This window comes from Eubalaena glacialis, chromosome 2, assembly GCF_028564815.1.
Source record: "Eubalaena glacialis isolate mEubGla1 chromosome 2, mEubGla1.1.hap2.+ XY, whole genome shotgun sequence".
NCBI lineage: Eukaryota > Metazoa > Chordata > Mammalia > Artiodactyla > Balaenidae > Eubalaena > Eubalaena glacialis.
The window spans coordinates 14,735,031-14,760,098 of NC_083717.1; the positions used below are offsets into that span (position 1 = coordinate 14,735,031).

Consider the following 25,068-nt stretch of genomic DNA (forward strand, 5'->3'; position numbering starts at 1 on the left):
TTGGTTTATTAGTTTCACAATATGGCAGTGTTTATAACACTAAGTTAAAAAATTCTCAAACTTTAGAATCATCTATTTATGTACCATTCTATATACTTAATTTAACATTTTTCTTTTTCATCAAGCTGGTAGCATTGTTTGATTTCCTTTAGGGCTTGGCAGTCATAACTCTACCTTTAAAAGTCTACTATATAAACTGTTCATTAAGTCAGAGACTCAATTCCTTGTTGAGAACTGTGGGCACAGATACAGAAAGGTTGGTAAGTTTTTTGGTGGGAAAATGGAGAAAATGAAGTTTTCCTCTGAGTAGTTCCATTTCCACAGTGAAATGAAAAAGTTATCACTGAGAATAACTGGCCCAGGGACAGAGAAATTGTCAATAGAACAAAACAGAAGGCTCCCAGTTGGGGGAATGGCTGTAGGACGTTGGGGAGACAGAAGAGTGTGGAAATAGTTTTCCTGACTAGTGAGAAACAGGTGGACTTGGGACAAGTTGTAAGGTTGCCAGACACAGCGAGGGCCCAGTTGAAATGATCATATATTAAACTGAGATCAGATAGCATAGTTGTGTGTTTGTCTCTACCACATTGGGCCTTTTGGGTGCAATGCAGAGTAGGCAAAGAGTTGGGTTTTTATGAGGGCTGGGTTTTGCTAGGAGAGTACATCAGAGGAAGAGAGGGGAAAAGTATTTGAGGGTAATTGCTGGGAAGAGATTGTAAAAATGGGCCATAGAATCTAAGATATATGTAGAGGGCGTGAAGACATGGTGAGTGATGTACAGTAAGCAGTAGGTCAGTGGATTGGAAGTCCTGGTGAGGTCAGAGAATTGTTGGAGTTAAAGTATTGAGAAGAGGAGATGAAAAGTAAATGGCGCTGGTGATTGATGGAGAGGGTTGAAACAGACTTTGGAGGTAGCACAGCTGTTGTCATCGTGCTCCAGGCTCTGGCCCTGGTAGTGGGAGGATGAGATGAGTGGAGGACAGAGACGAGCTGGTCAGGGAGTGCGGAGCCAGCATGTTGAGTGCACTGTATGAGTGACGTTGAGGTCCCTGAGAATGTTGGCAGAGTGGGAGTAGAGGGTGGCATAGTGAGCCAGTGGTTAAACGAGGCGGCATGTTGGTGTGTTAGCTGTAGAAAGGCTGCAGTGGGGGTGTTACCCAGCAGCATGTAACCCAAAAAAGCTGGGAGGGAGAGAAGAATAAAGGCCTGGAAGCAGCAGTGGGCAGTAATGGGGCCACTCACCCTAGCTTTGCGGGGCCTGGGAGAAAATATTGCCATCACTTGAGGAGCTTCATGGAAAACAGTGTCCGTAGGACATAGCCAGGGTTTGGTTAGAATGAATCCTATGTATGTGTTTTAGTAAAGAAGGGGAAGCTAGCATGAGGAAGCAGTGACCTTCTTTATAGCTACGCCAATAACGATCCTGTAGATAGTGTATATACAATTGCAGCAGCATGGTATAGTACCTTAGGAAAAGTAGACTGATTTTTATCCATTTAATCAGCATTTAGTCCAACCAGTACCTTAAAAATGTAGTATCAGGAATGAATTTTTAAATTAAAAATTAATACTGTTGCTTTGGGCTGGCTAATACAGGACTCCAATATAGTAAGTCAATAGCATCTTTTTTTGGGGGGGGGGTGTTAATAACTCCCCATAATTGAATGAGGTAAAAAGTTCTTTTAAATATAAAGCAGATGCTTGGATTTATTATCCTGCTTCTTCATTTTAGTGTTTGGAAAAAGTATGATTTCACTTTTTCATTCTCATTTGTTTCATTTTAAATTTTCAAGTATGTTTTGGCTAAGATATATGATAGAAATTAATACTCAAGAGAAAACAAGGTTCTAGGTCATTTATCTAAACATATGTAACAAAATTATGAAACTTGGACTTGTTCATTGTAATTCAATGCTAGTTTACTTCAAGAACCTATAAATCATGTATTTGTGTGTATTTTGGTATATTAAGATAAGTAGAGAACCACAGAATTTATTTTTGAAAGTGATTTTAGATATCATTTAATTTAATCTTCCTTAAGCCATCGTTTAAGCTAATTAAACCATTGCAATGCCAGCACACTTGAAAGATGACTGGTGCTGGACTGCTTGTAATCCTCATATTAAGTTACCTCTGTTAGGATCTAACCCAAAAGTACTTTGGAAATTTTGAAAAGAAGAGAATAGTTATTGAATTATGTTCAGCTTAATTATTTTGCTTAGGTCAATGAAATATGTGACATTTCCATTACAGTTAGCCCTATTTTAAAGTGTGTATTTGTTTTTGAGTAGGCTGATCTGGTTTTTATAGCAACTGAATCAACTTTTGAACTGTTTGGTTGCTTTGCATTAGTTATGTATATTATTTGTGAATTAGTAGATATATTACACATATATTTTTGTTATATGGATTATATAGATAATTATATATGTGGATTGTTTTGCATGAATAATATATATGGTATATATTATATGGTTATATTTTACTTATTTGGAGAAAGCGCATATACACAACTACTTATATATTAGAACTTTGCAGGAGAACAATGAATTTCGATGTATGATTGTCTCTGATCCCTCATTTAGCACTTCACCTGCTTTGTAGAGCAAGATCCATTCCCCATGCTTGTAATGCTACTGGGTCAAGAATATACCGTTACCCTTAACCTGAAGGGATGTGCGTTTACACTTTTAATTTATTGCACAAATAATTTTATAACAGCAATAATGGAAATAAAATTCTGAAATCATGTAGAGGTGATCCAATGCATCAACATTTTTATTTTCCTTCCAGTCTTCTTATATATGGATGCATGCTTTTTAAAAAACATGATTTAGTCATAGCTTACATATATCTCTTTATTCAGCACAGCTCTTCGCCCTGAATATTGTATGTTTAGTGGAGATGAGTACTTGTAATTATGGAACATGGTTTTTTGTTTTGTTTTGGTTTGGTTTTGTTGTCAGATAGAACAGAAGAGTTTTTTCAATACTTTGGATGTTTCTGACTAACCAAAACGAGTAGCAGGACTCGAGAAATTTTGCTGAAGTTCGTCTGATATTTAATTAGCACTTTAGTTTGAGATTTCATGGTAATAAACTTGATCCATGTTCTGGTTTTTTTTTTGTGGAGCTAATCTTATTTGAATGTCACAGAGTCTGATTTAAAAAAAATATTTTTTGAACACAATTTTCAGCGGGTGAAGGCACCTTCCTTCCGTGATCACCTTGCCCGTGGGGATGGAGTTGCCAGGATCCAGGGGAGACTGAGGGCATTATAGAAATGGGCATTTTCTTTAGCGCATAAAACCAGGGTAAGAAAGGGCTGCATTGGACAAGGGCTCGTCTTGCGTGGGAGGAGATTTCCCAGGGCTCCTTGTAAACCTTTGATGAAAGGAATGACCCTGGCTAATAGAATGCCCTCAATTCTTCTCTTTTCTTCTTAAAAAAAAGTTGCATTTAAAGTTTGGTAGGGTAAAAATTTCTCATTGTCAAAACCTGATGAAACAAAGATGTCCTTCTTGGTCAAGTTGAAAACTTTTAGCAGTTTGTCACCTCTCTAGAAGTAATAGTTTTAGTTCAAAATTTTATTTTGTTCTATATGAAAAACACAAATAACATTCCATTCCACTAGATTATTTAGTTTTGTCCTCTGAACCCTGTCAAATAAACTGACAACTACATTGTTCGGGTAGCTTGGAAACAAATAATTTTGTTATTAAGTTGAAATAACATCATGATAACATCATGATAATTTGATTTAAAATGATGGTGGAAGTCAGTGTAGCTTTCACAAGTTTGATATTAGATTTTTACTGTGTGTTCTTTGTGTACCTGTTTTTAATATAATCTTTACTTTTTTTAAAAAGACGTTTGTAGAGTTTTTTTTTTTTTTTTTTAATTAAACTTTCTGTTGGATTTTTAAATGTTTGCCTGGAAAGCGTTGATAGAAAGTGCTCTTTTCCCTCTTTATAAGTTTTGACTAAAAATTAATTGGGTGAGCTGTTTAATATTTTTACCTTTTGATAAATGACATGGATTTACAGAATAGATAAATTAAGGTAAATTACTTTCTCTTTAAGAAAGTAATTGCTCTAAAAGATTTTTAGAAACCAACTCTCTGAGGCATTTAAAGTAGGACTTGGTTAACTAAAGTATAACTTACAGTTAACCGTAAGAAACCAGTATTTCGTGGCATCTGATATGTTTAGGCATTTTTTTCTTGGCTGTGTGTATCATGTGTAGCATCTTTCTGGAGCCTCTCTTAGCAGAGGTAAGTGCATATGTCTCATTAGTTTGTGATGGGGCTGCCCAGTTGGCCCATTCAGCTTATTAATGAGGCCAAGGTTTGGGCTCTGTCCCTGGACAAGCCAGTTACTGTAATTTCTCTCTACCCTGTACACATTAGACTGCACTAGTTATCACTGGATGCCTGTGAATCCTTAGGAACAGATATTTTGGGCACAAGTCTTTGCAATTTGAGAACAACCGTTATGTTTATTGCTATAGAGAGCTGGAGTGATTAAGGAAAGAGGTTTTTTCCCAAGTTCGGTGTTATGGTTAGCCAAAGGTTAATCAGAAAACTCCCTTTATTTCTCTGATGAGTTTTGAAAAGAATTCTAAAATATATTGAAATTAAGCCATGGTTGAAGTTTAGTGCACATTTTTGCATTAGAATAGAAGCACAGTCATTATATTTTTATTTGGTGCTTATTATAAGCTGTCTCAGGATAATTGTTCTCACCGTCTTTCATGGTTAATTCTCTAGATGATTTTATAAAAGGAAGCTCAAATATTTAGCATTCTACAAGACCTACTGAGATCATCTAGTTTAATTTTCTCACCTTACCAAGTGAAGAGATATGCTCCTCAGGGAAGCTGCTAAGGTCACATAGCTTGTTAGGCCCAGCTCCAAGTTTACAATGCAAGTTCCTTCACCAGCTTGACCCACTCCCTGCAACGCTGTTTCCAGGGAGTGGGGTTTCTACCCACCTGGAATATCAGCTTCCAGCCTTAGCATTTTCCTTATTCTTTACTTAAATCAGATTATGGTTGGCCCTCCGTATCTGTGGGTTTGCATCCGTGGATATGGAGGGCCGACTGTAAGGGACTTGAGGACTTTTGGATTTGGGTATCCACGAGGGGTCCTAGAACCAATCCCCCTCAGATACCCAGGTATGACTGTATAGTTAAAACATTCTAGTGAGTATTGTGAGATCTTACTGTGAAGCATTTTAAGTTTATTGTCGATCTGCTCAGATCTACGTAAAACTTGGCATTCTTTCTTACTTAAGACATAATTGTCCTCATATGAGAATTTATTATTTCTTTATGTGGGCATTTCTAAACAAAACTGTTATTGAAAAAGAAAATATCAAAATGACTAGAAAAAACAAAAGATAGGAAAGATTTTGGAGGGGGGAGGAGATAGTAAGAACTTTTGAATACTTACTATGTGCTAAGTAATTCAAAAGGGTATAAATGGGATGCTTGGCAGTTCCTGTTCTTAGGTTTTTAGGAATTCTGCATAATGGAGAAAACACCTTTCAACAGAAATACCAGGCATACACAGCTAAATCACAGTTATCTTGTTTTCAATCATTTTGTGGAATTATCTCCTCTTCAGAAAATAGTTTTAAATAATATTTTTGTTGTATTATTGTTTGCTTTGCTTAAGTGTGGTTTTCACTAGTATCTCAAATAGTGACATCCCAGCAAATTCTGGAATACAGAATTCTTGCTCAAGTTTAACTGTTCTTTACTTATCTGCAGTCAGTTGGGGAAGAGGACTCCCATTTGAGGAGTTGTTAAAAAATATATTTAGGGACTTCCCTGGTGGCACAGTGGTTAAGAATCTGCCTGCCAGTGCAGGGGACATGGGTTCGAGCCCTGGCCTGGGAAGATCCTATATGCCACAGAGCAACTAAGCCCGTGCACCACAACTACCGAGCCTGCGCTGTAGAGCCCGTGAACCACAACTCCTGAGCCCGCGTGCCACAACTACTGAAGCCCGTGCGCCTAGAGCCCGTGCACCACAACAAGAGAAGCCACCGCAATGAGAAGCCTGTGCACTGCAACAAAGAGTAGCCCCCAGCTCGCAGCAACTAGAGAAAAACCCGCGGGCAGCAACGAAGACCCAATGCAGCCAAAAATAAATAAATAAATTAAAAAAAAATTTAAAGTGTTTTATAATTTTTTTTGTTTGTTTCTTTAACTACACAATGGATTGCCAAACCACATGCAGATGATTGGCAGGTATCTGCTTTTTAAGATTATCGGAACCACTTTTCTGTTGGTGTGTATAATTGAGCTTTGATCACAAACAGCTGTGTTAAGTCTTAGCCCAATAGATGACAGGTATGATACTGAGAGGAAAGTAAACTGGAAGCCTCTAAAACCCATTTTGAAATTTTATCCACTAACAAAATGTATATTAATTAGGACTTTTTTTTGTTGCAAGTGCCAGAAAACTCAACCACACCTGGCTTTAGAATTGTTGGCTCAGGTGCCTGAAGAGCCCAAGGGTGAAACTGGTTTTAGGGCAGGGCTGCCTATAGGGGCTCAGAGGGTTTCGTTGGGGCCCGGTTTCTCTCCATCTCTTAATCCTGTGTCTTCTGTGACAACTCAGTTTTCAGGCTGGCTTACCTATGTGGCCGAAAGACAGCTGCCATATGTTCAGCCTACATCTCTGTAGGTGCCAGTTCAGTGAAAAAGAGGCCCCCACCAATGATCAATGATCTCACTGTTTCTCTCTGGTCCTGATTGGATATTGTGTCAGTGGTTGAACAAATCAAGGGGACTGCACTACACTGTCTGGCCACTTCCAAGTCACATAATCCACCCTTGTAGAGAGCTGGGGAGAGCTGAGTTCTCAAAAGAAAGTAAGGGTGTTATACCAAAAGAAGGGGTGATGGATGCTGGGTGGTCAGAGAATAACAAATAGCGACCACAATATAGGTGATAATTTGTGCTTTCCACCTCATAAAGTAATCATTATGTGATTTTGCATTTACTGTGAAATGTCATAGAATCTTTCACTTCATAATACGAGGAAGGGAGTGAGATAAACTGTTTTTCTCTTTCTGTAAAACTAACATTAAAATGCCTTTTGGTGGATGGCTGGTATTAGTATTTGAAGCCACTTTCGGCAGACATGTCTCTCCAGTAGGACTTGTCCCTGAACCAATAAGACTATTTTTGAATGTTATGTGTCCTGTAGCCCTTGCTCCTTTCAGCACATGAGGTTTGAGCTCGTTCCCATGTAGTAAGACAGTAAATGAAATCACCTGTGTGTTAAAGTTAGGGCGATCCACAGGATGTCAGTGTGGTAAGAGGCTTCAATGGAATGTCTGAACCATTCTGATCAGACTTGGGAAAATGTGAAAGTCTTGCCTCTTAGAAGGGAGAAATAATAAACTTAAAATATGCTCCATCTGTAAGACGATTCAAAAAGTATTGATACCTAAATAGAAAATAACTCTAACTCTTGCTAACAAAAGCAGCAAGAAGAGCTGGGTCCTGCGGCAGGACCTGCTAAGCCTCTAACCAAAGCCACTTCTAGCTTTCAGGGTGGTGCCGGCAGTGCATAGATCCTTGTCATCACCCTGGCGTTGAGGTGGGAGAGGCTGTCTCTGTGTTAGTGGCCCCCGCTGACAGTTTGCTGAGTTTACCAGTAAGGGTACTGGTGAATGGTGGTCATCTCCACTGCTGCCCACGATAGCCCTGCTGTCTACACTGTATGTACATAACCTCAATGAATATACTGTAGATGCGCTGTAGATGTTGGTGCATCTGCCCGTTTCCATTTCTTCTTTCTTCTCCAGCTACTTTTCTTTCAATTTCTTTTCCACTATTTCAAGCACTCAATTTTTTCCTTCTTTTTCCTGGTTCTCTCTTTTCTGAGCTTAGTGATCACTAAAGCTGGACAGAGGTATCACTTAGCCTGTTCACAGATGACCTTTGGATCTTTTGGCCGTGACCAACCCCAGCACTGTATATGACTGTATTTGCTGTTAATGCAGTAGGTTTCATCACATGTAGACAAAACAGGTCTATCTCGGATCATAATCATAATACTACGTACACATCTCCAACACCCCTTTTATCGCAGGGATTTGCTATGTGAAATCAAGCCTGAGTTTTTGTTACAGTAATTGATCAAGAGTATTTATTGGTGACAGAATATGGGATAAATATGCAAAGTATGGGCCATTCTTATCAATAATGGAAATAGTGACATCATATCTACCTTTATCTTTGCCACGATGACTTTATTTCTCAATAAAAGGGAAATTACTACAAGACTGGGTTTGAAAAGCTAGTTAGCACAAGCAGTGTGGTAAAGAAAGTTGCTTCATTCTCCTTTAAAATTTTTTTGAATGGCATGTGTATTTTATTCATTTTAAATTTTTGTCAGAGTTTCAAAGTACATAACTTATGATTTTAATAAGATACAGCAGTCCCCTCTGTACTTCTTCCTCTCTCTAATTCCTTCTCTCCAGAGACAGCCACTTGTAAGCCTTAGATTTTCTTTCTGGCACCTGTCTATTCTATATATTGCTATTTGTAAGCTTAAAATTTTTTTAGATGTTATCTACTGACTTTTTGATATGGAAGAAGAAGATTTATTCTTTGTTAAACCACCCCTCCTGATCCACCCAATATAGTTATGTCACATTTTTTTGGTTATTCAGTATCCTTTGTTTACAGGCAGACCCCAGAGATATGGTGGGTTGGGTGCCACAATAAAATGAATATTGCAATAAAGTGAGTCACACAAATTTTTGGTTTTCTAGTGCATGTAAAATTTATGTTTACACTATGCTGAAGTGTGCAATAGCATTATGGCTAAAAAAATATAGATACCTTAATTAAGAAATACTTTTTTGATAAAAAGTGCTAACCATCACTGAGCCTTCAGTGAGTCATAATAGTAACATCAGAGATCACTGATCACAGATCACCATAATAAATATGAAAATTATGAAAAAGTTTGAAACATTACAAGAATTACCAAAATGTGACACAGATATAAAGTGAACAGATAACTGTTGGAAAAATGGCGCCGATAGACTTGCTTGAAGCAGGGTTGCCACAAACCTCCAATTTGTAAAAAAATGTGATATCCATGAAGTGCAGTAAAGCAAAGGGCAGTAAAATGAGGTATGCCTGTATTTGGACTATTAAATATTGTTCCTGGCTGAGCCAATGAATGTACTATGATTATACTTTCTTTCTTGAAAACCTTTTTTCTTTTTTCCTAGAGTTGCTAATTTCTTTTGTACCTACTTTATCTCCACACTCTGATAGTCTTAAAAGTCCTTTCACTAGATCTACATGCATTAGGTAATCTATCAATTCTATAATTTTTTTCCTGAGATGTTCCTCCCAGAGCTTTTTGTCTCCTACTCTAATCTGGACTGCTTTCTCTCTGAGTTTGTTGAATAGCTTTGTCCTGGGATTCCCTTCACCATTACGCTGGGCTTTCCCTTTGATTTTTTACTCTTGGATACCATGTCTTCTTTCTTGGTTTACTCCCTCTTTTTGGTGGAACACATCCTCCAGTAGCTTTCTGAGAAAAGGTATGTGGTTGGTAAATTTTGAGTCCTTACTTGTCTAGAATCATCCTACCCTTCACACTTGGTCAATAGTTTTGGCTGAGACTACTTCAAAACTTTTCTCTCTTTAGGTGAAAGATAATTCTGGTGAGTTTATATATTTTTTTGGTGAAATCATTTTCATTAAGAGTTTTGAAGGTATTTTTCTATTATTTTCTATATTAAGAAAGAAAATTGACATAATATCTAAAGCACAGATTTTAAAAAAATTTTCTTTGCCTTTTATTGATGGTTTGAAATGAACTAGAATGAATGTTCTAGCAGTTTTGTATTTACTTACTTGAATTTGTTGTTTTTATCTTGTTGCTCCCAGGCAAAATCTTTCTCTCTTCCGGTAAAAAATAATTCTGTTGATTTTCCTTCAGTATTTGGTTTTCAAATGTCACTAAAAGAATGATGGTTTCATACCTTGACTCCGGGTTTTCTCATATAAGAAATACCAAGATTTTGTCATTTGCATCTCCATTAAAAAGGGAAAAAAATCATATATTAAATAAACATCCAAGTACATCCTGTATATTTTGGATTTATTCTTACTGCCTACTGAATATTCACATGTACATCATATTTTTGTCAAGTTCATCTGTGACACTCAGTGGACAATGCCAGATCTGTAGAAATTTCAATTGTTCAGAAATTATCTAATTATTTTATGCATTTTATTGTTTTCATGCTCGTCTTCCCCGTTTCTTTTTTAAAAGATGGATGTATGTTCCTACCCAAAAATACCATTTAACGTTTATATATATATATATATATATATATATATATATATATATATATACACATACAAATATATATAATTATATTGAATAATTCTCTAACCATAATTTAGGTATATTAGGTGGTTGGGGAACCAACAACTTTTGTGGCAAGAAGTGGAACCAGTGAGGGGAGACATGGGGGCTCCCAGGTTTGCAGTTTTGAAATCTCATTTTGGATGCAGATTGCAGAGACAGGACAACACACAGAAGCATTAGTAGGAAGGGATCGCAGTCATTCAAGTGAGTGATAGTGGTGGCTTGGGAATGGTAGTGGTGAAGGGGATGGAGAAAAGTAGGCTGCATTTGAGATACTGAGGAGAGATGATCATTAGCACTTGAGGCTGGGAATTGGGTGAGATGAGGAGAAGAAAAAGAAATGAGAGGAAACTGGAGACTTGGAAAGCAACTTGTTAATTTCACCCAGAAATGTGGTGAATAGGATAGACTCACAGATCAAGTAATCTGATACTGATAAGCTGTATATTCCTCATTTAGAAAAGTAAAAGGATTTGGTGTTCGGATTAGAGTATTTAATCCTGGATGAGTCTTTCCTGGGCCTGGGGTTAAATGGTTTCAGACCAGGGGGGTGTTTAGGAAGCTGGGATATTTATGGGTGGGTGAATTTAAATCTAATTTCAGTGTCTGTCCTGTTTAACTGGGAATTGTCTCGCTGATTACATACATTTTTCATATTTATTTCCTTAATTTTTTCTGTAGTGTTTTCCATAATTATTGGGAGCCCAGAACATTTAAGTGAAGAAAACAGACTTTCAAAGGTTTTTTGGTTTCATATCATGATTTTAAGATTAATTTTTTTAATGTGATACATTACCTCAAAATATTTTCTTTTTTGGTTACACTGTTTTCCCTATTTGTTCCTGAGCAAAGACTAGAGATGAGCATTCGGCTTGAGTTACAGGTAAAACCAGGGATGTATTGGTTATTCCTTGCATTGCACTCCTGAATTAAGAAATGGTACCTAACAACCTGACAGTGTATTAGGGCAAATGGTGGTTGGCAGGCGCCTTTCAAAGGTACCGTTCTGATGCTTTTGTTCCATTTGCCTTTTAAGTTAAAATGCTAGTTGGAGCGGACAAATACCACTCATTTCACAATTTCTTCCCCCCCCCCCCACCACCGTGAGGGGCCTTTTGGTTGCTTCAGTCTCAGCAGAAGCATGGGAGCAGCGATTGGATTTGGTGGAATTCGCCTTTATCTGGCTCCAGCTCCTCCTCCTCCTCTCCCTGAGGGCTCCCAGGCCAGGGTGCCTGTAGGGGCTCTCTCCTCTTCTGCAGTCACAGCTTTGTGGTTCTTTGCGTGAGCTGTTATCAATTTCAGTGGATATGCTTTGTTACCTCTATTTGTACTATAACTAGAAATTTGATAAGGTTATGTGCCTGTCAAATGATTTAGATGTCAGGTGTAGATGCAACAAAGCAATTTTGACAAGTCAAACATTGGTGCAAAGAAGGGGGATGAGGGTGACCTGCTGATAGAAGAAAGTAAAATCTCTTATGGCCTCACTTTCTTTCTCTTTTAACTCTAGGTCAGTACTTTAACCTCTTTAATTTGTCCCTTCTTAAGTGAATGTGACATGGTGACTTCCAGCTTCTATCTAAAGGGCAGTGAAACAGAGGCCTGCCGTTGGAAGGTAGATGCTGGCATTTAGGGAGATTTGACTTTGGGTATTCTGATAAAAACATCTGGGTCTGGAAACTTTATCTTTGACTGAAGCTGAGATTAAGGTCTTAGAAGACAAGGTTTATTAATGCCAGTGTCTGTTCACATATGTGTGTTACAGAGAGCCTGGTATTTTTAGTAAGCAGTGCCCCTTTCTTTTAGGTGGAGGTAAAGGCCCAGTGCTTGCAGTACATTTGTCGTCCTGTGTTCTGCAGCCCAGGCAATGATTTGATGGGTATTGCTCACTGATTTGTCACATCCTCTGTTGGATGAGGAGTCAGTCGAGCCTAGGATTAATAGATTTAAGTTTCTTAGAGCCTTTCTGTCTTTTTCTTGATTGATTAAGTAACTTGTACCTCTGAGCTATCCCAATACCTAAATCTCTTTACTGCCCACATTGAATATGTAGCTTTGCCTTGGCATCTACCTCAGCAGAAAATCCCCCATTTTACCAGTGGTATGTTGGACAGTAGTTACCCCCTTAAAGGTTAATGTGTCCAAGAGATGCTGCTGGAGTTACAGGGATACTTCCAGTATTTTGCCACTTGGGTTTGTGAAGTTATGGAATGAATGTAGGCATTCAGGTGTAACTCATCTTGACAAGGGTTTCATTATACTCTGCAAGCACAATTCAAAGAAATAATGAATTTATATTCAGGGTAGTCTTGTTTGAGTTTATTTAAAGAAATGAAACACACAATCCCTATAATAGCTCTTGCTACAGAAGTATTGATGGTGCTGACAAAGAGAAAACTCAGACCAGATGGTTTCCAAACAGTGGAACCACCTGGCTCCCTGGCAATGCCAACTTATTCCTGTTTCTCAAATAGCTGTACTCTCATGGACTGTGAAATGTATAAGTGAGATGTTCATGGGCTCAGGCAGACTAACATTCCAAAATTAGAATTGTTAAGAGACACTAAAACACTTATCCATGTCAACTCAAACTGGCCACTCTCTTCCGTTTACATTTTTTTCTTCTTTCTCTTTATAACTATAAAACCCAGTTCTTTTTTATTTCCACATTGCAGAGAGAAAAAAACAAAACAAAACTGTTTCTTCTTGAGATGTTTATTCTGGAGGGAAAAGAAAGATCCTTTGTCCTTTTGGGAAATGGACTCACCGAAACTCCATTCATGTTTTCAGACCAAAGAGGAGACTTTTAGGTCAGCAAGGGAAGAATAGAATTGTACCTATAGCACCATGAAATTACACCGAATCATGAAACTTCATAGGAATATAACCAAGATAATATATTAATCAATGTGCAGACATGCAGTAATTTTCTCTAATTATGATGTTAAACTTTGGGATTTTCTTGAATTACTTAGTATCTAATTTTTCATGTTGGAAATCAGAGTGAATTTAAAAGTGAAAATATTGAATCATCTACAGACCTTTCTAAGTTGATGCTTAAGAAGGCAATCATGTTAAAGTTTCATTTTGAAGTGGTTACCTTAGCTTCTTACTCATTTGATGAACACCTAACTGAGCACCTAATTGGCAGTGTTTGTAACCATTAGAGATCCAGTACTGGATAATGTATGTAACATGTGAGACAATTTAAACATTAAGATATTTACGCTGTTGTTTAAAATCTAGTCTTTTTAAAGAAATTATGATTATTTTCATCAAAATTACATTTCAATCTAAGTGAAGGTCTTTGAAGTTTGCAAAGCGTTTGAATTACCATCTCGTGGCATGATAGGCTAGAAAGAGCCAAGGCTTTCAAGACGGCAGATCTGGCTTTGAATCCTGACTACTGCTCACCAGGCAGTGATGTTAGGCTTGTGTCTTAGTCACCAAGTCACAGTTTCCTGTATTAGCTGGGATTCTGGGCTGTAAGAGATGGAAAACCCAACCCTCATTCACTTGGACAAAATGGTAATTTCTTTTGAGAATATTAAGGTACACAAATCCATGGGCAGGAATGTGCCTGTTTCAGCTTCAGGAACAGTGTGAATCAGGACTCAAAAGTCAGCAGGCCAGGACTCTTTTTGGCAGATGGGGTGCATCTGCCCCTTTGGGTTCTGGTGGCGGCAAGCCTGGCTGTCGACAGTTCCAAAGTTTTATATCTTAGAGTTTTACTTGCCAGGGGGAGAGACTCATTCTGCACTTTGGATCTCAATTCCCAAACCCCCTCAACATCTGGACTTGGACTAGCTTGGGCCAGATGACTGACTGCCTTTGGGACGATCCTTGGCGGTTAAGGAAGTGTGTCCTGTAGGGAAACGACAGCTCTTGAGAAGACCTACATGGGTGAATGGGGCCCGGGACCGTCACCAGAAGGAGGTTGGGGGCGGACCAAACAATAGTCGTCTCCATTACATTTCTCATGTGTAGAAAATGGTAAATAGACATCTCTTTTACAGTGATTTTGAAGATTAAGCAGGATAGTCTGTCAAATGCCTAGTATAATGTCTGATACCTTGTAGCTCTTTAATAAATCATAGCTGCTGTAACATAGCAGGGAGGCAACTAGCCAGCATTTCTCAAAACTGACACCTGTAATCAGTGTGCAGCTCTCACTCTTAACTAAGAAGCATAAGTAGCCATAATTCTTCACTTCATTCTTTAGCACTGCTCATGTATTTATTTCTCATAGTCTCTCTTCCCTGTGGAAGACCTGAATTAGGACTACGTTTCTAATTGTAGTATAGGTATGTTAATAACCTGTAAACATTTCTGGGAAATGTATGTTTTAAATAAAATTCCATATTAAGGATTGAATCTTAAAAATTTTCTTTTGATTAAAAAGCCTTACTGAGATCCATGGTTTTTTCTGGGTGGCGAAAACTATCTATCGTGGAAGCTATTCTCAGTGTCATTTGTGTGCATATTAAGTGTATAATGTATTTAGATTTTTTCTTCTTCTGCATTCTTTTTTCCTTTGTTTTTGCTGTTATAGTTTTTATTTTCCTTCCCCCCCGAGTTTTGTAGAAGTGGAAGAAGCATGTTTTCTTACAGAAAAACAGTCGATGTTGCCTGATGGATAATGCCATTGCAGGTGTGGGAAGGTTGTTAGGGCCAATTTTAACGACATTATCAATCTGTTAGGAAGCAGGCGTATGTAAGAAAAGCTTGGGGGTGGGGGGATCATCTGTCACTTTCATCAGCTGTGACTCTGAGATTAAGAACAGGTTACTTTCACTTTCATGACTGTTTTGTGTTAGTTCAGCTCTGTTTACATTTGCTTGATTCTTGATTTTATCCTTATCTCTTTGCTGTAGTTTGAATGTAGCTTTCTTTTCTGAATGACTGATTTGCTAATTAGCTTTATCCTCACTGGAAATTACCCATTTTCTAATACTTTATAATTCAGAATACGCACACAGGAATGTTCCCCGTTGTAACTTCTTATCCATTCTCTCCTTAATTTAAAGTTGCATGATATCTTCTGGTTCAAAATAATTTGAATAATATTCTACTCTATGTGTGAATTAGGCCGTTTATATTTAAAAAACATAATCATGTAATGGGATGAGACTGGCTCTCTCTAAAGGATTAATAGTTAAGAGAACACGTGTCCAGAAATCAAAATTCATAAATTGTCTGAATTATTATATGTTATTTAAAAAGTAACATGGCAACATAAATCATCGAGTCAGGCTCTATGAGTCAATTACTCTTCAGGACTAAATCAGGTATTAGAATATTAATTGTTTTTTGCTTCTTTAGTACCTGAATAGTTAATTGGATGGTACTTTAGTTTCCTGGAAAAGTTAATCATCATCACCAAATACTTAATGTTCTCCCCAGAGTATTGTATAACTCATAGGCAGAATTTGGTGGATTAGTTACATTTTTCTATTGTGAGATTCTCGGTGAAATATGCATTATATGTGTATATTTTAGGCACCAATTTTCTTCATCAGCGTAGATATGATTTTTTGGTTTGAATCAATAGTTCCATCAGTACAGGCATACGTCGTTTTATTGTGCTTTGCTTTACTGCACTTTGCAGATACTGCGTTTTTTACAGATTGAAGGTTTGTGGCGACCCCATGTCAAGCAAGTGTGTTGGCACCATTTTTCTGACAGCATTTGCTCACTTCATGTCTCTGTGTCACGTTTTGGTAACTCTCACAATATTTCAAACATTTTCATTATTGTATTTGTTATGATTATCTGTGATTAGTGATCTTTGATGTTACTATTAAGACTCACTGAAGGCTCAGATGATGGTTAGCATTTTTTAGCAATAAATTATTTTTTAATTAAAATATGTACATTGTTTTTTTAGACATAATGCTATTGCATATTTAATAGACTACAGTGAAGTGTAAACATAAATTTTATACGCACCGGGAAACCAAAAAATTCATGGGACTTGCTTTACTGTGATACTTGTTTTATAGCAGTGATCTGGAACAGAAACCACAATATCTCCAAGGTATGCCTGTACCAGAGTTTTGGCAATGACCTTCTTCCCCCTGGCCTGATTCTTACTAATAGAAAATTTAAACAAGTGTTTCCTTCAAAAGAAAGACCTGAAAACACATTTTGGATGAAAAGTGTGGGCTGTGATAAACTTTACTTTGGGTGATAATTTTTGTCCCTTTTATGGCACCACAGATTCCATTACAGATAATGAACTAGCTAAAATTTTAGTTTTTAAAATTTTAAAATTAGTTTTTAAAAATATTCAATTGCTTCCACTTTCCTCTTTAATTATTTACAGGACATTGTTTATATCTTATATGTGTTCAGTTTGATTTTTTCATTTTGGCATTTTTTTTCATTGTCCGATGAATTGAAAGATAATATCTGGGGAGATGCCAGAGAGAGACTTCTGCCTCCTATTAGCTCTGTCACCTCAAACTCCCGCCCTTCATTGATAAAAATGAACACTAAATTGTGTACCTGCTAGGATTTATCTGAAGATAATATAGGTGAAGCATATTTTAATTTCTTTTTCTTTTATTTATTCATATTCTCTTTTGATCTTAAAAAGACTGAAGGAGCTTCCAGGTACAGGTGGCACAGTGCCTGGCCCATGCGGTAGGAAGCGTTCTCTAGGTGTTTAGGTACTGTTACGTTAACACATGCTTACGGGAGTTGAGTGCTCAGCCCTCCTTACACATTAGCTGCCAGCCTTCCCACCCTGGCTCTGCTCGCATGATATATAAACCACTCGGTGCAGTCCCTGGGATGTAATAGAGAGTTAATAGATGGCAGGCATTATTATCATCATCTTATTTAATTCTCACAAACGTCAGTGCTGTACTACAATTATGCTTATTTTGTACACAGGGAAACTGGGGCTCAGAGAGATTAAGTAACCTGCTTAAGGTCACACAGCTATTAAGAGGTGGAGCCGGGGCCCAAGATGAGTTTGTCAAAATCCTAAACCTGAGCCGTTAACGTCTAAGCTACACTTTAGTGTCTTAGGAGTGATTTTTAATTTTCTTAGCTTATTGAGAAATTAATTAAGATATGCTTTTTATTATGTATTCAGAGTACTTACTTAGAATAAAATGTAGATTTCAATGTTTTTAAAGTAAAGGAACTCCGAAACTGATGAAGTTGGATTGTGAATATACCTAGAATACTGACAAATCTGTAAATACTCAGTAAGTACCTCTGCAAATACAGTGGAAGGCTGATTGAAGGCTTAGAAATCTATGAAAATTATTTTTAATGCCTTTTAATTATGTTTAAAAAGGTAATTAAAATTTTAATTTTACTTAATTAACCATAAATTTACAAATTATGAGATTAATTTATAAAAAACAAATTCGCTTTTGAGCTCATTTGACTTAACATTTGTTAAAATTAACTTCACCTTAAAAAAAAATCCCTTAATCAGTTTTTCCTTTGTAGTTGTTTAATTCCCATCTAGCATTGTAAGATTAGCCAATTTTCTGCATTTTAGACATTAAAGATACAAAACTTGATAGTAATCAATCATGAAATAGTTATTAAGCTTTTAATACATGCTTAGCACCAAGCAAAATGCAATGAGATAGAAGGAAGCATATGGTACACATTCTCCAGTACTTTGAAATCTACTGAACTATACAAGATGGTACATAATTGAGTGCTGAATTTTGCAGATCAAACTAAGAATTCTGCATGTAGTTTAAAAATGACACGACCCTCACAACTCCCGTGGAAGAAAAGTAAAATATCCATCATGTCATGAAAGATCATAAAATTGGTCACTGATTTTATTGTATCAGATGAAGACTTTAAAATGTGTGACATAAAGAGCAGAATAACATGAATCAATAATAAACATGCCTGTAGATTTTAGGCTTCCGTTAAGCATAATCGGACAAGGTAAGCTGCTTTAAGGCTAAATAATGTTCTCTTTTTGCTTCCTCTTCTGCCGCTGGATTATTCTTAGCCCTCTGGTCTATTGTGATTCGCCAAGAATTCTCTCGTACGGCTACTATTGCTCGTTAATCCGTGTTTGGAATCCCTTTCATCCTCTTCTTGATTTCTCCTTTCTTGCCTTTTTGCCTCATTTCATTATTTGCCAACATAGTGAAACAGCTTCATTAGGATGAAGACACTTAGAGGGACTAATTTAACTTTCTGCCTATGATGGCCACTGACTAAGTCACTTGCCACTTAATGGAAAACCCAAGTTTTGTCTTTCAGCTGACTGAAAATATCCACTGAATTCCTGGCCTTGAGATTCTTTTCCTATTCACTTGCTCATGATTTTTCTTTAACCTCTGGTACCTCAGCTTCCCCATCTGGGGTTTTAAAACTCTGTCCCTGCTTTCCTTTTTTTTTTTTTAAAAAAAATTTATTTATTTATTTGGTTGCACCAGGTCTTAGTTGTGGCATGCGGGATCTTTTAGTTCTTTTAGTTGTAGCATGTGGGATCTAGTTCCCTGACCAGGGATCAAACCCGGGCCCCCTACATTGGGAGTGCAGAGCCTTAGCCACTGGACCACCAGGGAAGTCCCTGTCCCTGCTTTCTTTCTTTCTTTTTTTTTTTTTAGCTTGAACTATGAACATTTATTTCTCACAATTTTGGAGGATGGGAAGTCCAAGATCAAGGCGCTTGCAGATTCAGTGTCTGATGAGGACCAACTTCCTGGTTCATAGACTGCTGTCTTCTCACTGTTACTTTCACTTCTCCCATGCTCTTTCCTAGCTGTATGTGAGATGCATGTGTAGTAAGCAGGGTTCTCATTTCAATATGTCCCTGCTTTCTTTGAAAACGTTTTATTGTAAAATGTTTGATCAATGCAAGAGAATATATGGAGCATACATGTAAGTTTTACAGCTTGATGATAAAAGGATCGCATGTGGATCTACCTTCCAACTGAAGAACTTGAACATCACCATGAACAGTGAAGCTTCCCCCGCATCCTTCTCTGAGCAGATCTCCTCACAACTCTCCTGGATGTTATGCTGATCAAGTCCCTTTCCCCCCACTTATTTACCACCATATGTATGTATTCCTTGCTTTTTTTCTCCTTCAGCAAAATGTTTCTGAGATTCAGCCGTATGGATCCATGTAGCTGTAGTTCATTTATTTTTTACTCCTGGATAATATTATATTTTATGAATATACAATAATTTATTCATCTCCTGTGGTTGCTTAAGTTGTTTGCAATTTTTTGGATAATACAAATGTTATTATGAACATGTTGGCCTATGTCCCCAGATGCTCATGGGCAAGGGTTCCTTTAGAGAGAAGCATACTTGGGTGTGGAGCTGCTGAGCTGTAGGACGTGCCCATCTTTGATCTCTTTTAATCTCCTTTTCATTTATCATTCAACAATTTACCAGTCTCTGGTTCACTTGGCTTTTTTTAATCAGAAGTGGCTTTCTGCCTAAGAATGGCCTTTCTCATTAGTTGTTTTCATTTTCTTCATTTATGTACATTGTTATAGTATTAATAATTATGGTATTTGTAGCATTGGGGGAGAGAACTTATATTTCAGAATTAGCAAATAATTCAATTGGCAGTCATTTTCAGTCATTGTGAGCCTTTTTCTTAAGCTTGGCCAGAACCACCCTTGGTTTTCAGGCTCTTTCTCTGTCTGAACATGTGAGTGTTACTTGCTGATGACTCCAAACACAAAATATCACTGAGCATGCACACATTGACAGAAATCATACTTAAGCAATAAAGGTCATTTTTGAAATTTAATAAGAAGGAGGAAACTAATATTTGCTAATGGCCTAGTAAGGGCATGTTGCTGCTTGATGTTCCCATGTTATTTATGTTAACCCTCCAAACATTGTGTAGCATATTGCTTTTTTTTTCTTTTTCCATTTTATAACAGAGGATCAGGAGTGTTAGAGAAATTGAACAAATTAAGATCACAGGACAGAATTAGGGTTTAAATTCAGGTCTTTTGATTCTTGATTTAGGGTTCTATCTATAATACAGGAAGATAAATATGTGTGTGTATGTGTGTGTACACATGCATTTACATGTGTATGTAGCATATCAATATTAGGTAGCATTCAGTATTGGAAATATATTAAGTTACTTCTGAAGAAAAATATGGCGTCAAATTGCCCATGGTGTATATTTCTTGCATTTGAGTTTACGAATGCATTTTCAAAATGCCTTGATTTAGTTTTGAAGGGATAAGCCTACAGGAAACTGAGACTGCATTACCTTCCAGGTACAGCATGTCCTCTTTCTGAACTCACAGTTGTGTCTTGATTCTCTGGTCCCTCCTTCTGTGTCCTTCCTGCCTTTTTCTGACAGGAGATGCAGATCACCTGGCTGGGTCTCCTGAGGAGGCCAGGGTCTCAGGCTGGGCCCAAGAACTCTCTGTCTTCTGTGGTCCTGGGATGTTCTCTAATAGTGGATGACTGCGGGGGGGCAGGACCAAAATTGTCTGCCCTCTTACTGGTCTCCTGCTTCTGTTTTGCTCACTCCAGTGGGTTAATACAGTGGCCAGAAAGAGCCTGTTAAACCAGAAGTCCAGTGTGTCGCTGCTCTGCTTATAGCCCTCACCTCCTTCTGGTCTTACTTCAAGGTCACTTTCTCACTGAGGCCTTCCCTGACCACCCTATTTAAAAGGGCAGCATTCCTGACCCTTCTCATCTCACTTCTTGCTTTATTTTTCTCTTAGCCCCCACTGACATACCATTTATTCAACTTATATAAGTTTCACATCTTTTCTTTCTCTCCCGCTGTAATGTAAACTCCATGAGGCAGGGATCATTGACTGTTTTCTTTGCTGCATTGTTCCCACCTCTGGAACAGTACTTTGCTCATACTAGGTGCTCAGTAAGTATTTGTTGAATGAGCAAAGAATTAAATAGGTGAATATTTGAGGAGATTCCAAAGAATGACATTCCTAGAATAATTTGCCATTGTTATTTGTAGAATCATCATAAAATACTTTTTATTTTTTAACAGGATAGAGGACAAGAGACCAGAGGTGATAATTTTATAGCCAATGCTGAAGCATAGGGAAGAAAAGGCATTTTTAGTGGGGACGGAGCAGGAGTTTCTAAGAGCAGCTTATATGAGGCTCAGTGAATACTTGTTGAGTTAATGTTAATATATAAGAGCACTGCGATGGACTGAATGTTTGTATCCTCCCAAAGTTCATATGTTTAAACCTAATCCCCAATGTGATGATATTAGGAGGTGGGGACTTTGGGAGGTAATTTGGTCATGAGGGTGGAGCCCTCATAAATGGGATTCGTGCCCTAATAGAAGAGACCCCAGAGAGCTCCCTCATCCCTTACTCCATGCGAGGTTACAGTGAGAAGATGGCCATCTGTGAACCAGGAAGCAGGCTCTCACCAGACACCGAATCTGCTTGCACCTTGATCTTGGATTTTTCAGGCTCTAGAACTGTGAGAAATAAATTTTTGTTGTTTATGAGCCCCCCAGTCAATGGCTTTTTTGTTACATCAACCCAAATGGACTAAGATAAGCACTATGGCTAGCAATTTCTTTCCAAATCTGATCTAGATCTGTGTTTCATAGCTTAATCTCCCAGCTCTTCCCCCTTCTTCAGCCAAATGGAGCCATTTTCAGTCCCTGAATATGGGGTTCCTCTCTTACCTCTGGGTCTGGGCCACACTCCTGTTGTCTTGCTTCTACTCCCCTTCTTTCTGTCTCCCCTGCTCCCTCCCTTCTTCCCTTTCTTAATCATTTTTCAATCAACTCACATGGGCCAGGTGCTATGCTACGTTCTTGGATTGCAAAGCACAAGACTTTGCCCTTGTCCCTGAGTTCCACGTGTTCTAGAGTAGGAGACTGTGACTCCATTGTAATTGCAGTTCAAGGTGATAACTGCTCTAATAGGCAGGTGTAAGCTGTGAGGCTCGGGACGGGGGGGAGGCCAGTCCAGCTCACAGAGCAGCACCACTGGCGCTGAGCTTTAATGAATAAATGCATTATGCTTCCCGTGAGCTGAGGTTAGGAAACACTGTGTCAGGTACAAGGAACCCCGAGTAGCCGGTCGAGAGTACTCTTCACACAGTTCTTACAAATTTGCACAGCCTGCGGTGCGCCTTTTGGTGGAGACAGATTGTTGCCCAGCACCTCCACAGATGGGGGTCAGGATTCATCTCCACCTGTGTGGTCACCGGATGACACATCCAAGATGTTTTGTAGGGGTCTGATCATTCACACAAATCCAACAAAAAATAAGTATCTATTCTAGAATAACTTTAGTAAAATTAGTAAATGTAAACTAATAGCTGATTCTTAATATGATATATTTTGCTTTGTTAACCATGATCTGATTGTTATAGGACTGTTCTTTTTGATGTCCTGTGACAGACACTGGGTAACCCTTTCAAGTCAAGCAAAACCAGTATGATGATGATAATGCTGGGCATTTGCACAATACCTTATACCTTCTAAAGTTCTTCCCTGTGATTTATCTCATCTAGTCCCTACAGCCTTATTAGTTAAGAATTTATCAGAATCTCTAGTTAGAAATGAGGAAACCTTGGCTCAGAGAAGCTAGGAGACCTGTGAGGTGACTGGTAAGTGACAGGGATGGGACGTGAAGTCTAGGCTCTTGTCCGCTAAAGCAATGCTTTTTCCCTGATACAATCCCCTATTTTTATAAACTCATATATCTTGTGTCACAAATAGAAAGAACCAGAGTGTAGAAGTAAACGAGGAGAAATTCACATGTTAATAATTCTGGGAACCTCACTGTACATGTGTATACGTTGTAGGCATGTTAGGGGTGGTGTATTAATCAGAATTCTTTTGGTTATTGAAAGGAGAGATATTAACTCACTTAACTGGTAAGCCTGGTGGGTCTGGCTTTAGGAAGAGTTAGATCCAGGTGCTCGAATGATGTTGTCAGGAGTCTCTCATGATCTCTTGCTTTGCTTGCCTCTGTGTTGGCTTCATCATCATTGGGGAGTGGCCAAATTATGGCCAGCAGCTTCAGTTTTACAGCTTGCTAAACTAGCCAGACCGTGGAGAAAGAGCACCCCTTTCCCAAGAGTTCCTACCAAAGTCCTAGATCTGGGGCTCTGGGACACTCACCAGATTCTGTGTGTGGGCCGATTCCTGGGCCCAGGGTGCAGTGCTCTCACTATCTGGATGGGGTCATGTTGTGAGGGCAGAGGAGACACATGAGACTGAAGAGAGGAATCCTCTTACCTCCCTCTGACCTTTGAACTCTTTTTATTTTTATATCCACTTGTCTCTCAGAATCAGACTATGCATACCTGGCAAACCATCAGATATAACATTTAAAATTAGACCTAAGTAGAGAGATAGGATGTAAGTGGCTGGGAGTACGGAAAAGAGAGGGACTGACTAAGGGCTCCAAGGCTCCCTGTGTGCAGTAAAGATTTACTGGGTGGATTGGTGCTTGAGTTGATGCTAAGAGTATATGAGGCTTGGTTGTGGATCACCCCATTAAAAAAGGATTAAACATCTTCTAAAACTCTGCAAACCAGTTATGGAAGTAATTGTATACTCTTCAAAACTAGTCACTTAATGTGGCAAGCCCAAATCAGATGATTCTTATGTGTCTTGTGAATGTGGAAAGGACACTTAAATGGTAATTAACTCAAAAGTTACCATTCCGAAATTTACTGGTTTTTCTTTTCAGTTCTTTCTTTGGAAACTGCCATTAAAAAAAACCCTAGGCTAATCACAAAAAGAATATGTGATTGTGTCTTCTCTGAAATTGGTGTTAAGGATATTAGAACTTGGCTTATAGATTTTTCTTCTTATTTCTTCATTCCTGTTGCTATTATAACCTTGCCATCTTTCCTACTTTTATTATTTTACTGCTCTGCACCTTAGTGCTTACTTCAAGCAAAGCTAAACGTCTTCCCTGCTTAGTTAGGCATAAAACACTGAGAATGTACTGGTGTGTATCTTCACACATGCTGGGAGATTGAGAGTTAGAAGGCTAATCTCATTCAGCGTTTTCCGTAGAAGAAAAATGATGTGGTTTATTTGACCTTTTACTTATGGAAATAAAGTAAGGGTTTTAGTACTTTTATACATTTAAACGAAACGTGGAGGGAAAATTAGATATTCTTAGGCTAAAAGTGATGAGAGTATCTGTTTCTTTTTATTTATTGTCATCTGAGGTTTTTTTTTTTAAGCTCTTCAGGTAAAAGGAAATCTTCTAGTAGCCTCAAGGACAGTAATGCCTGAGAGAATTGAGTATTTAAATACAAACACGACTCAACAGAAACAGTCATTCCATGCTCAGTTAAGGAGACTTTTCAAATTTATATAGAAAGTAGCATTTACAGAATCATTTTTATTAGCTACCCTAAATGTTAATTATTAATTTAAGTTTTAATTTGAAGCTGATAATTATGAATGTGAAAATGGGGATTATATGAGTTATCAGAAATATATTTCCATATGTCTTGATATCTAGGCTTTTAAAGAAATAAGAACAGTCCAAGTGATGTAACCATTTCAGTCATTAACAAGCAGGATATTTAACTGGTGTGACAGTTGTTGTCATTATGCTAATAATAGGAGGTGGGGCCCTAGTAAGATTAAGCACTAGCTATTCCAATCCCCTGAGGAAACTGTAAAATTCAGCCTCACTGGGTTGTAATTAGAAA

At 37.9% G+C, this 25,068-nt stretch overlaps 1 protein-coding gene across 1 annotated transcript in view; it reads left to right on the forward strand.

The window, feature by feature from the left end:
* Positions 1–25,068, forward strand: part of NEBL (nebulette) — a 336,004-nt gene that overhangs the window by 145,352 nt on the left and 165,584 nt on the right. The window lies entirely within an intron of this gene.